The sequence below is a fragment of the Bos javanicus genome, chromosome X (genome assembly GCF_032452875.1).
Source record: "Bos javanicus breed banteng chromosome X, ARS-OSU_banteng_1.0, whole genome shotgun sequence".
Classification (NCBI taxonomy): Eukaryota; Metazoa; Chordata; class Mammalia; order Artiodactyla; family Bovidae; genus Bos; species Bos javanicus.
Genome location: NC_083897.1, coordinates 22,611,497 through 22,624,831, shown reverse-complemented (window position 1 = coordinate 22,624,831; position 13,335 = coordinate 22,611,497). Strand labels below are relative to the sequence as shown.

General features: G+C 39.3%; 1 protein-coding gene and 1 pseudogene across 5 annotated transcripts in view; both read left to right on the top strand.

The window, feature by feature from the left end:
- Positions 1–13,335, top strand: part of FGF13 (fibroblast growth factor 13) — a 569,367-nt gene that overhangs the window by 145,485 nt on the left and 410,547 nt on the right. Inside the window, exon 1 of one of the 5 annotated variants that reach the window (XM_061408506.1) lies at positions 7,453–7,489. The exons of the other annotated variants lie outside the window; for them this stretch is intronic. The gene's annotated coding sequence lies outside the window, so the exon portion shown is untranslated. Of the gene's footprint in view, positions 1–7,452; positions 7,490–13,335 lie in introns of those variants that run through there. 5 annotated transcript variants of the gene reach the window in all.
- LOC133242374 (RNA polymerase II subunit A C-terminal domain phosphatase SSU72-like) lies at positions 5,430–7,413 on the top strand (annotated as a pseudogene).

Here is a 13,335-nt window from a genome sequence, read left to right as displayed (position 1 = left end):
GAGAAAGTCAGATTCAGCCTGTGGCCAAACTGAGAGCCTTTTCTTTCTCATCCATTCTCTCTGATTTCAGTTCTTTCTTCCATTTAATCGTATGAGCACCTCAGTCAACTCTGAGCCAGGTGAAGAGTGTGCAGTCAAACATGTTGACTGAGGGTTGGACTGGGCAAATGTTACCTTCCCTGTAATGGACCTGTGGGCATTTAAAAAGAGGACTGCATGGAGAGAGCTATCCTTAATGGGAAGTAACAATGTCCTGATGATGGTTTTTGAGGTACTAACGGGTAACTGCTGCTTCTGCCCCTGATGAAGGCTGTCCCTAGACAAGGAGTAATTGCCAGTGAGTGACTAGGTGAAACTGGGAATAGCGCCCCTTGAGCTACCAGTGGAATTAGGCAGTGTCTGTTGGAAGAGGGCCACTGTTCTGACAGGTGGGGGCAGAGGAGCAGAGGAGTAAGGCAGAGTGGGAAGGTAACGTCTGGGGAACAGGAGGGATTTAGGAGAGATTGAATCCAAGTCCTGTATCTACTTCCTCCATCTAACAGATGGCAGTAGTGATGCTCTTGGAGCTTCCCATCTAGTCAAGAAGACAGACCTCAATCAGATGCTTCACGCATTCACCAAAGAGGTATTGAACTTACCATGTAACAAACATGGTGGGTGCTATGAAGAAAAAGTACATGTTTTGAGAGACCTGACCTCACCTGGAGTGTTGGTGAAATCCACTGATGGAATTTCACAACCCAAAGAAGTGAGACTTGAGGTGAGATATCAGAAATGAATATGAAGAATGAAGAGCTATTTAGGCAAGGGTGTATAAAAGGAACCTTCCCCAAAGATGGATGAGCAGGTATAAGGAGATAATCCAGTAGGTTCTAGTACATTACCTGAAGGCCAGCATGTCTGAAGCAGAGCACATGATGGAAGGAGTGAGTAAAGCTGAGACTGAAGAGATAGGAAGGGGGCAGCCCCTTCCAGGCCTACCTGTTCATGGTGAAAAAAAAGAAAGTGTTGAAACATTTTTGTAATAACAATGTTAAGCCAATAGCAGGTTTTCAGTAAGATAATGTTTTAATTAGCTGACTCCAGCTATAAGGAGGTGAAGAATGGATCAAAGCAGGAGCCCCACTGAAGGTAGTGGGAGTCTTTCGGAGGCTGCTGCAGTGGACTAGACCAGGCACAGCTGTGACTTAGACTGGGATGGAAGCAGTGGAAGAGAAAAATGGATGTACTGTGTGACCTTGGGCAGGTCTTCACCTCTCTGAACCTAAACAGGCTTATTTTCCTTCAGGTTGGGCCTGTCATATCTAGTGATTTAAGAGCACGCTTTGCTCTCTCACATCATCTGCCTGCTATAACCTCTTTTGAGATGGCAACTATTCAACAAAACATTTGTCCACATTTGATATCTGAGGGAAAGACAGAGCTAGCTTTCAATTCTTTAGAATTGTATTTATTGCAATTCCTTAAGGTTGGTGGGCTGGATGAGATGTACATTTTGGTGATACAGGTGACTTTGAAATGAGTGAAGAAACACTGCCACACTGCCACACCTGTTATTCCTCTGATCCTAAAGTACTGAACAAAAGGACTAACACATGTCTCCCCTGTATTCAGCAGTAATTAAATACAGCTACACTTATTTAGGAAACTGATAACAGTAGAGAAATGTAGTGTCAGCTATCTGGAAAAGAGACAGTCCAAGGACTACCTTTTGTTCTTAGAGTTAAAAACACTTCCAAACAAAACTGAAAAGAAAATGCCTTTCAGGGTTATGATATCTTTCCTCCAAGCCTTTGAAACTTGGCAAACATTTCTTGCCAGCTCATCACACTAAGCTCTGATGTAAACTTACACAAAACTTACACAAGCTTCATTCAGTAGGGAACAAATGGCTCTGTGAGTAAAGTTTTTGATTCTAGGTGTTCCAGCAACATTTCTGGTAAGAGTAGGGAAACATCGAAACTAGATGCCTAAACCTTTCAAATGGCTTGGTTCCATGTGATTGACCTTTGTTGTAGCTAAGGTTCTCTGGACAGTACTTTGTCCTAGACATCTTTGGTGATGGCAATGATGGGGAGCTAGCAAGTGAACAGGAGATGGCAAGAGTGAACATTGACATTTTAGGAATCAGTAAACTAAAATAGACTGGAATAGTCGAGTTTATTTCAGATGACCATTGTATCTACTACTGTGGGCAAGAATCCCTTAGAAGAAATAGAGTAGCCCTCATAGTCAACAAGAGTCCAAAATGCAGTACTTGGGTGCAATCTCAAAACAACAGAATGAGCTCTGTTTGTTTCCAAGGCAAACCATTCAATATCACAGTAATCCAAGTCTATGCCCCAGCCACTAATGCCGAAGAAGCTGAAGTTTAAGGGTTCTATGAAGACCTATAAGACCTTCTAGAACTAACACCCCCCCAAAGATGTCCTTTTCATCATAGAGGACTGGCATGCAAAAGTAGGAAGTCAAGAGATACCTGGAGTAAAAGGCAAATTTGGCCTCGGAGTACAAAATGAAGCAGGCCAAGGCTAACAGAGTTTTGCCGAGAGAATGCACTGGTCATAGCAAACACTGTCTTCCATCAACACAAGAGAGGACTCTACACATGGACATCACCAGGTGGTCAATACCGAAATTAGATTGATTATATTCTTTGTAGCCAAAGATGGAGAAGCTCTATACAATCAGCAAAAACAAGACCAGGAGCTGACTATGGCTCAGAACATGAACTTCTTATTGTAAACTTCAGACTTAAGTTGAAGAAAGTAGGGAAAACCACTAGACCATTCGGGTATGACCTAAATCAAATCCCTTACGATTATACAGTGGAAGTGACAAATAGATTCAAGGGATTAGATCTGATAGCGTGCCATTGTACAGGAAACCCTGTACAGGAGGCAGTGATCAAGACTATCCCCCAAAAAAAGAAATGCAAAAAGGCAAAATGACTGTCTGAGGAGGCCTTAGAAATAGCTGAGAAAAGAAGAGAATCTAAAGGCAAAGGAGAAAAGGAAAGATGTACCCATGCGAATGCAGAGTTCCAAAGAATAGCAAGCAAAGATAAGAAAGCCATCTCCAGTGGTCAGTGCAAAGAAATAGAGAACAACAGAAGGGGAAAGACTAGAGATTTCTTCAAGATGTCCATATGGTTTTCAAGTCAGGAGCAAGACTGACAAGGATATCTGTAGTCACTGTTTTTATTCAGCTTTATAAATAAGATCTTAACCATCTCATTGAGAAAAGAAAAATATAAGGGTTGAAAACATTTTTATTTTCACAGATTGGATGATTGTCTACACAGATAATGTACTAAAATATGTAGACAAATGAGTATAACTAATATAAGGTTTCACAAGCTTTCTGGGTATAGGCTCAATATATAAAAATTAATAGTGATCCTCTTCAACAGGAAGAATCAAGGAGAAAACGTTCTAAAGACAAATTCTGACAACTAACATGGCACCCAATATTGGTATCTCTTTTCCCATGTTTCACTTGTTTCAGGTCCTGTGTTGTTTTTGTAAGGTTTGCCCCTCTGCCCTCAGTATGTTTGGATCAAGAAGTTTGTTCTTCCTTTCTTCTAGGCCCTCTAAAAAGAAATTAACTAATTTAGACCAAAGAACAAGTGAAGAGGAGACAGGATCATTGGGAAGAATTTAGAGAATATTCCTATCCAGTGGTTTCTCTTACAGGTCCATAGTGACTCTGCTATAGCTACTGCTTCTGCACCAGCTTATTCAAAATTCAGTTTGTTCCTATCTCTAAGTAAAGGACTTGACAGCTCATTAGAGAATGTACTCCCTCAACTTGAGTGTATTCAAGCAAGAAATCTATCAAGTTGCTTTCTTTTTATTACTACAGTGGACTACTACTCACCATATAAACCAAATTAATGCCATTTGCAATAACATGGATGCAACTAGAGATTATCATACGAAGTGAACTGAGTCAGAAAGAGAAAGACATACCATGTGATGTCACTTATATGTGGAATGTAGAGTATGACACAGGTGAACCTATCTATAAAACAGGAACAGACTCAAGGACATAGAGATCAGACTTGAGGTTGCCAAGGAGGAGGAGGGGAGAAGGATGGACTCGGCATTTGTGGTTGGTAAGTATACACTATTACATGTAGAACTGGTAAATAAGAAGGTTCTGCTGTATAGTACAGAGAACTTCATCCATTCTCCTGAGATAAATCATAATGGAAAAGAATATTTTAAATATATATATATATATATGTAAAACTGAGTTACTTTGCTGTACAGCAGAGATTGGCTCAACATTGTAAATCAATTCTACTTCAATTTTTAAAAAAGAAGAAACACTTCATATATATAAAAGAACCCAGATAAAGTATGTTTGCAGGTGTATGTGTGTCTATGCTCTCTAAACTAATAATCCTCTAAGGACAAAAAAACCATGACTTTGAACAAGTATATACCTTAAATGAAAATAAAGGATCAAAACATATTGTAAAGAATAAGAAGAAAAAGCGGAAGCTTTCATAGGAAAAAATATCATTTCTGAAACATGGAAACATGTCACACTAACTAAAACACAGTCTCTGAACATAATAGGAATTATCCCACTTTGTTTAATGAAAGGACAAAATTGACTCTATTTTAGTGAGCTCAGGGTGTCAGCTACTTTCAAGCACACAAGCTCTGTTTCCTTAGTTATTTATGTAATGTATGAATAAATACTAGAATTAGAGTTTATTTGCAAGGTAAATTGCAAAATTGGAATGGAAAAAAATTCCATTCACATAGTAGCAAAACCCATAATAAATTTGGAGCTGTACCTAACAAAATGTATGTCTTTAAAGGAAATATTATGAACTTTTATTGAGTTCCATAAACAATTAACAAAATTTAAATAATAGAAGATATATACCTTTTAAATTGTTTAGAAGATTCAATATCATACATAAATCAATTCTCCACAAATTAACTTGCAGTTCAGTGCAATTGCAATCAAACTCTCCAACAGTTTTTTTTTTTTTTTTTCCCTAGAACTTGGCAAACTTGCCCTAAAATCTATGTGGAAAGAGGGTAAAGATTAGTCAAGAGTCTCTACAGCAGAAAAACAATATGAGACTAGCTCTATAAGATATTAAGAATTGTTATTCACTTATATTAACAAAAATGTGATATTAGTACAAGGACAGACAAGTGTACCAATAGAACAAAATTGAAATTCCAGAAGCAAACTCGTACATATATGAGGACTTGGTTTATGACAGAGGAGACATTACAAACCAATAGAATAGTCCTGGGAAAATTGGCTATGTAGATGGTAAAAAAAAATTCCTACCCTATACTATACAGAAATGTAAACTCAAGATGGATTTAAGATATAAAAGTTAAAAGCAAGAATTATTTGATCCTGAAAACGACAAAGACTACCTTAATGATCTCAAAGTAGGGAAAGGTTTCTTAAAAACACAAAATGGAAACTATACAAGATAGATACATTTGCCTTCATTAAATGTAAAGACTAGTTGATGAAGTATGCACCACAAATAAAATTTTAAATAATGAGCCACAGGTTGGTGGGAGCTATTTTTAGCTCTTACAAATAAGGAAGGATTAACATCTAGAAGGAGAGGGGACATTAATATCTAGAGGAGAAGGGGACGCCACATGATGATATGGTTGGATGGCATCACCAACTCGATGGACATGAGTTTGAGTGAGCTCCGGAGTTGATGATGGGCAGGAAAGCCTGGCGTGCTACAGTCCATGGGGTCACAATGAGTCGGACACGACTGAGCAATGGAACGGAATATCTAGAAGCTGTACTCTAAAAATCATTATGAGAAAGACAGATATTCATTAGAAAAACGTACAAAGGATATGACCAGGCATTTTACAGAGGGATAACCTGATTCAACTGTGGTAGTGCTGGTGGTTTAGTTGCTTAGTCGTGTCTGCCTTTTGCGACCCCGCAGGCCGTAGCACCCCTGGCTCCTCTGTCTATGTGATTTCCGAACCAAGAATACCGCAGTGGCACTCATCTTGCCGCCCAGCAATCTTGGCCTGCGCTAGGAGCCTGCCAGGACACGTTATAAGTGCCCACACCATAAGTCCTGACACACTACGTTGCCGGTGCCGCAGCTTCTGCTTCCAGGCATTGAGGCCACCACCTTGCTTTTGTGGAAGCGGCAGGAGTCCAGAAGCGAAATTTGTGAGCTGGGAGTCTCGGTGAGTGCAGCCGCAGTCATGCCGTTTTTGCCACTGCGCCTCGCTGTGGTATGCTCGAGCAACCAGAACCGGAGCATGGAGGCGCACAACATCCTCGGCAAACGAGGATTCAGCATCCGGTCCTTTGGAATAGGAACAAACATGAAGCTTCCAGGACCAGCACGCGACAGGCCAAACGTTTATGATTTCAGAGCCATGTATGACGATGTGTACAAAGACCTCCTTAGGAAAGACAAAGAACTCTATATGCAGAATGGCGTTTTACGGATGCTGGAAAGAAATATGGAGAAGGAAATGGCAACCCATTCCAGTATTCTTGCCTGGAGAATCCCATGGATGGAGGAGCTTGGTGGGCTACAGTCCATGGGTCGCAAATCAAGCCCAGGCCAGAGAGGTTCCAGGAATGCAAAGATCTGTTTGACCTCATCCTCACCTGTGAAGAGCGAGTGTATGACCAGGTGGTGGAAGATATGAATTCCGGGAGCAGGAGACCTGCCAGCCTGTGCATGTGATCAACGTGAACATCCTGGACACCAACAAGGAGGCTACGCTGGGAGCGTTCCTCATCTGCGACCTGTGCCAGTGCGTCCAGCTCATGGGGGACATGGAGGACGGAATCGGCGAGCTGCTGCAGGCATTCGAGGAAAAGAGCGGCAGGAGCTTCCTGCACACTGTCTGCTTCTACTGAGCCCAGCCTGATGTCCGGCCCACTGCCCACTTGAAGCCATTTTCTTGAGTTTCCTTTTGGTAGTACTTTTTCCTTCCTGATACTTGTTTTTACCTTTAGGTATTCTGCTGGTGGACGTTAGCAATACCTAGTAAACGGTACTGTATGCAGTGAGAAGATACGGAAATGCCAGATCACAAAACAAACGTTTTTCCCGTCCCACTTCCCCTTATGAGTAGAATCTTGACTGTAGTTTTTTTTCTTTAACCAAAAAAGCTAAAACGGTTGATAGCACATTTCCCCCAAGACATCTGCCTCTCACTGAGCATCCCTTTCCTGGCTTCCCTAACTGCTTAGAATGTAAGAATTCCTGAATAAAGCAACAGGATCCACTTTTGAAAAGGATCCTGCCATTGGCCAATAAATAGATGTGGATGGTCATTAGTAATAATATTACCAAAAGGAATACTGGAGTGGGTTGTCATTTTCTTCTCCAAGAATCTTCTTGACCCAGGTATCGAACCTGGATCTCCTACATTGCAGGTGGATTCCTTACCGGCTGATCCACAAATGAGAAAAGGTTCTCAACCTCCCAAGTAATGAGGAAAAGGTAAGTTAAACTCAACATAACTTTCACAAGGGTCAAATTAGCAAACATAAAAGACATTGACCCTTGTCTTTCACAAGGGAGGGTCAAATTAGCAAAAATTAAAAAGCATGATCATGCCAAGTGGTCATTCCACAGAAAGATGCAGGGAACTTGAAGTTCTGGTGGGAATATAATTGTATACAGCTCCTTTGGAGAGAACTAGCAATATCTAGCAAAGATGTGCATGCCTTATTATGGTCCCAAAGTCCCTCTTCTAGATGTTTACCAGGGAGAAATCCTTGCATGTGTGAGAAGACATAAACCAGAATGTGTATTGCTCTATCAAAAGTGAATGGCCAGATATGAGAATGAATTAGTATTATCAATGGCACTTTGAATGATTGAATGGTATTCACCCATTCATCAATAAAGATGAATCTGGAAAATAGTGATGCATGTACAAAGTGATCTGGAAAAGGACGTGTGCTACATTTGTGCAAAAGAATAGGGAAATGGACATTGCCATGCCAAGGGGTTTCCTGGGGCCTTTGGGTAGTGGGCCACACATAGTTCAGAAGATTCCCCTGAGGAGATGGTTGGAAAAGTTAAGTCCTATCTCCTGGAGTCTGATCAATCTGAAGTGGACCAGGCAGACCCTCCTGGACAGTTTCACTTAAAATATTCTAAGTTATTGTTCTTACCTTGAAGAAATCTTTCTTTGTCTTATAGAAAAGCCTGGTGTCATACCATCCATTATTGTGGCAGTGACTCAGGTATGCAGTGTGGTGGTTCTCTGCTGGGGAGAGTAGAAGGGTCAGGTGACTCAGGATTGTAGATGAAGAGGCTGAGTTTATCGCTGAAACAAATTGTGTATTTTCTTCCCTCTCTTTATGCATCACTGAAAACTGAAAGGGTTCAGTGATTATTTTTTTAATCATCTAACTTTGGGTTGTTTTTTGTGCAAGATTAAAAAGTCTTTCCTTAAATATTCAGTAGAATTTTCAGACCTTGGCTGTATTAATAATGAAAGTGATGCTTAGATGCTTAAAATACTTTCTCCCCTCCTCATTTCCCTTTCTTTTCCCTATCTTAGAACATAAAAGATGAAGGCAGTTCTGAGGAGTAACTTTTCAGTTGATTAATCCTCTTGAACTCAGTATAGCTTTCAAAGGGAGAAAGGGCCACCAGCATAGATCAAATCAGGACCTCATCTCATGTGTCTACCCAGGCTCCCGTTGCCATATTTTAGGTGGTAGGATTCATGGGTCCAGGTGTTTGATCTAAAATCCTCTCTGCAGGTACGATAGGATGTGACTGAATTGTGTGTTTATTTGAATCTTCCTGTCCATTCTGGGAACCTGCAATTACATTTGTTGAGATACAGCATTGTGCTAATTACAGAAACTATTGTGATATCATTATTGATGAATAGACTTTTTTCATCTTATTTTGGTATACTTTGCACATTATATGAGTGTGTATGCACACTCTTTTTTTAATATAAATTTACTTACTTTAATCGGAAGCTAATTACTTTACAATATTGTATTGGTTTTGCCATACATCAACATGAATCCGCCACACGTGTACATGTGTTCCCCATCGTGAAACCCCCTCCCACCTCCCTCCCCATACCATCCCTCTGGGTCATCCCAGTGCACCAGCCCTGAGCATCCTATATCATGCATCGAACCTGGACTGGCGATTAGTTTCACATATGATATTATACATGTTTCAATGCCATTCTCCCAAATCATCCCACCCTCACCCTCTCCCACAGTGTCCAAAAGACTGTTCTATACATCTGTGTCTCTTTTGCTATCTCACATACAGGGTTATCATTACCATCTTTCTAAATTCCATATATATGTGTTAGTATACTGTATTGGTGTTTTTCTTTCTGGCTTACTTCACTCTGTATAGTAGGCTCCAGTTTCATTCACCTCATTAAAGCTGATTCAAATTTATTCCTTTTAATGGCTGAGTAATACTCCATTGTGTATATGTACCACAGCTTTCTTATCCATTCGTCTGCTGATGGACATCTAGGTGGCTTCCATGTCCTGGCTATTATAAACAGTGCTGCAGTGAACATTGGGGTACACGTGTCTCTTTCAGTTCTGGTTTCCTTGGTGTGTATGCCCAGCAATGGGATTGCTGGGTCATATGGCAGTTCTATTTCCAGTTTTTTAAGGAATCTCCACACTGTTCTCCATAGTGGCTGAACTAGTTTGCATTCCCACCAACAGTGTAAGAGGGTTCCCTTTTCTCTACACCCTCTCCAGCATTTATTGCTTGTAGACTTTTGGATAGCAGCCATTGTGACTGGCGTGAAATGGTACCTCATTGTGGTTTTGATTTGCATTTCTCTGATAATGAGTGATGTTGAGCGTCCTTTCATGTGTTTGTTAGTCATCTGTATGTCTTCTTTGGAGAAGTGTTTAGTTCTTTGGCCCATTTTTTGGTTGGGTCATTTATTTTTCTGAAACTGAGCTGCAGGAGTTGCTTGTATATTTTTGAGATTAATTCTTTGTCAGTTGCTTCATTTGCTATTATTTTCTCCCATTCTGAAGGCTATCTTTTCACCTTGCTTATAGTTTCCTTTGTTGTGCAGAAGCTTCTAATTTTAATTAGATCCATTTGTTTATTTTTGCTTTTTTCCCCGAATATTCTGGGAGGTGGGTCATAGAGGATCCTACTGTGATTTATGTTGGAGAGTGTTTTGCCTATGTTCTCCTCTAGGAGTTTTATAGTTTCTGGTCTTAGGTTTAGATCTTTAATCCATTTAGAGTTTATTTTTGTGTATGGTGTTAGAAAGTGTTGTAGTTTCATTCTTTTACAAGTGGTTGACCAGTTTTCCCAGCATCACTTGTTAAAGAGATTGTCTTTTCTCCATTGTACATTCTTGCCTCCTTTGTCAAAGATAAGGTGTCCATAGGAGTGTGGATTTATCTCTGGGCTTTCTATTTTGTCCCATTGATCTATATTTCTGTCTTTGTGCCAGTACCATACTGTCTTGATGACTGTGGCTCTGTAGTAGAGCCTGAAGTCAGGCAGGTTGATTCCTTCAGTTCCATTCTTCTTTCTCAAGATTGCTTTGGGTATTCGAGGTTTTTTGTATTTCCATACAAATTGTGAAATCATTTGTTCTAGCTCTGTGAAGAATACCGTTGGTAGCTTGATAGGGATTGCATTGAATCTATAGATTGCTTTGGGTAGTATACTCATTTTCACTATATTGATTCTTCCGATCCATGAACAGGGTATATTTTTCCATCTATTAGTGTCCGCTTTGATTTCTTTCACCAGTGTTTTATAGTTTTCTATATATAGGTCTTTTGTTTCTTTAGGTAGATATATTTCTAAGTATTTTATTCTTTTCGTTGCAGTGGTGAATGGAATTGTTTCCTTAATTTTTCTTTCTGTTTTGTCATTGTTAGTGTATAGGAATGCAAGGGATTTCTGTGTGTTGATTTTATATCCTTCAACTTTACTATATTCATTGATTAGCCCTAGTAATTTTCTGGTGGAATCTTTAGGGTTTTCTATGTAGAGGATCATGTCATCTGCAAACAGTGAGAGTTTTACTTCTTCTTTTCCAATCTGGATTCCTTTTATTTTTCTGCTGTGATTGCTGTGGCCAAAACTTCCAAAACTCTGTTGAATAGTAGTGGTGAGAGTGGGCACCCTTGTCTTGTTCCTGACTTTAGGGGAAATGCTTTCAATTTTTTACTGCTGAGGATAATGTTTTCTGTGGGTTTGTCATATATAGCTTTTATTATGTTGACATATGTTCCTTCTATTCCTGCTTTCTGGAGGGTTTTTATCATAAATGGAAGTTGAATTTTGTCAAAGGCTTTCTCTGCATCTATTGAGATAATCATATGGCTTTTATTTTTCAATTTGTTAATGTGGTGTACTACATTGATTGATTTGCGGATATTGAAGAATCCTTGCATCCCTGGGATCAAGCCCACGTGGTCATGATGTATGATCTTTTTAATGTGTTTTTGGATTCTGATTGCTAGACTTTTGTTAAGGATATTTGCATCTATGTTCATCAGTATTATTGGCCTGTAGTTTTCTTTTTTTGTGGAATCTTTGTCAGGTTTTGGTATTAGGATGATGGTGGCCTCATAGAATGAGTTTGGAAGTTTACCTTCCTCTGCAATTTTCTGAAAGAGTTTGAGTAGGATAGGTGTTGGCTCTTCTCTGAATTTTTGGTAGAATTCAGCTGTGAAGCCGTCTGGACCTGGGCTTTTGTTTGCTGGAAGATTTCTGATTGCAGTTTCAATTTCCATGCTTGTGATGGGTCTGTTAAGATTTTCTGTTTCTTCCTGGTTCAGTTTGGAAAGTTGTACTTTTCTAAGAATTTGTCCATTTCTTCCAAGTTGTCCATGTTATTGGCATATAATTGCTGATAGTAGTCTCTTACGATCCTTTGTATTTCTGTGTTGTCTGTTGTGATCTCTCCATTTTCATTTCTAATTTTATTTATATGACTTTTCTCCCTTTGTTTCTTGATGAGTCTGGCTAATGGTTTGTCAATTTTATTTATCCTTTCAAAGAACCAGCTTTTGGCTTTGTTGATATTTGCTATGGTCTCTTTTTTTCTTTTGCATTTGTTTCTGCCCTAATTTTTAAGATTTCTTTCCTTCTACTAACCCTGGAGTTCTTCGTTTCTTTCTTTTCTAGTTACTTTAGGTGTAGAGTTAGGTTATTTACTTGACTTTTTCTTGTTTCTTGAGGTATGCCTGTATTGCTATGAACCTTCCCCTTAGCACTGCTTTACAGCGTCCCACAGGTTTTGGATTGTTGTGTTTTCATTTTCATTTGTTTCTATGCATATGTTGATTTCTTTTTTTATTTCTTCTGTGATTTGTTGGTTATTCACTGGCAAGTTGTTCAGCGTCCATATGTTGGAATTTTTAATGGTTTTTCTCCTGTAATTGAGATCTAATCTTACTGCATTGTGGTCAGAAAAGATGCTTGAAATGATTTCAGTTTTTTTGAATTCACCAAGGCTAGATTTATGGCCCAGGATGTGATCTATCCTGGAGAAGGTTCCGTGTGCACTTTAGAAAAAGGTGAAATTCATTGTTTTGGGGTGAAATGTGCTATAGATATCAATTAGGTCTAACTGGTCTATTGTATCATTTTAAGTTTGTGTTTCCTTGTTAATTTTCTGTTTAGTTGATCTATCCATAGGTGTGAGTGGGGTATTAAAGTCTCCCACTACTATTGTGTTATTGTTAAGTTCCCCTTTCATACTTGTTAGCATTTGTCTTACATATTGCGGTGCTCCTATGTTGGGTGCACATATATTTATGATTGTTATATCTTCTTGGATTGATCCTTTGATCATTATGTAGTGTCCTTCTTTGTCTCTTTTCACAGATTTTGTTTTAAAGTCTTTTTTATCCGATATGAGTATTGCTACTCCTGCTTTCTTTTGGTCTCTATTTATGTGGAATATCTTTTTCTAGCCCTTCACTTTCAGTCAGTATGTGTCCCTTGTTTTGAAGTGGGTCTCTTGTAGACAACATATATAGGGGTCTTGTTTTTGTATCCATTCAGCCAGTCTTTGTCTTTTGGTTGGGGCATTCAACCCATTTACATTTAAGGTAATTATTGATAAGTATGATCCCGTTGCCATTTGCTTTATTACTTTGGGTTTGAGTTTATACACCCTTTTTGTGTTTCCTGTCTAGAGAAGATCCTTTAGCATTCGTTGGAGAGTTGGTTTGGTGGTGCTGAATTCTCTCAGCTTTTTCTTGTCTGTAAAGCTTTTGATTTCTCCTTCATATTTGAATGAGATCCTTGCTGGGTCCAGTAATCTGGGCTGTAGGTTATTTTCTTTCATCACT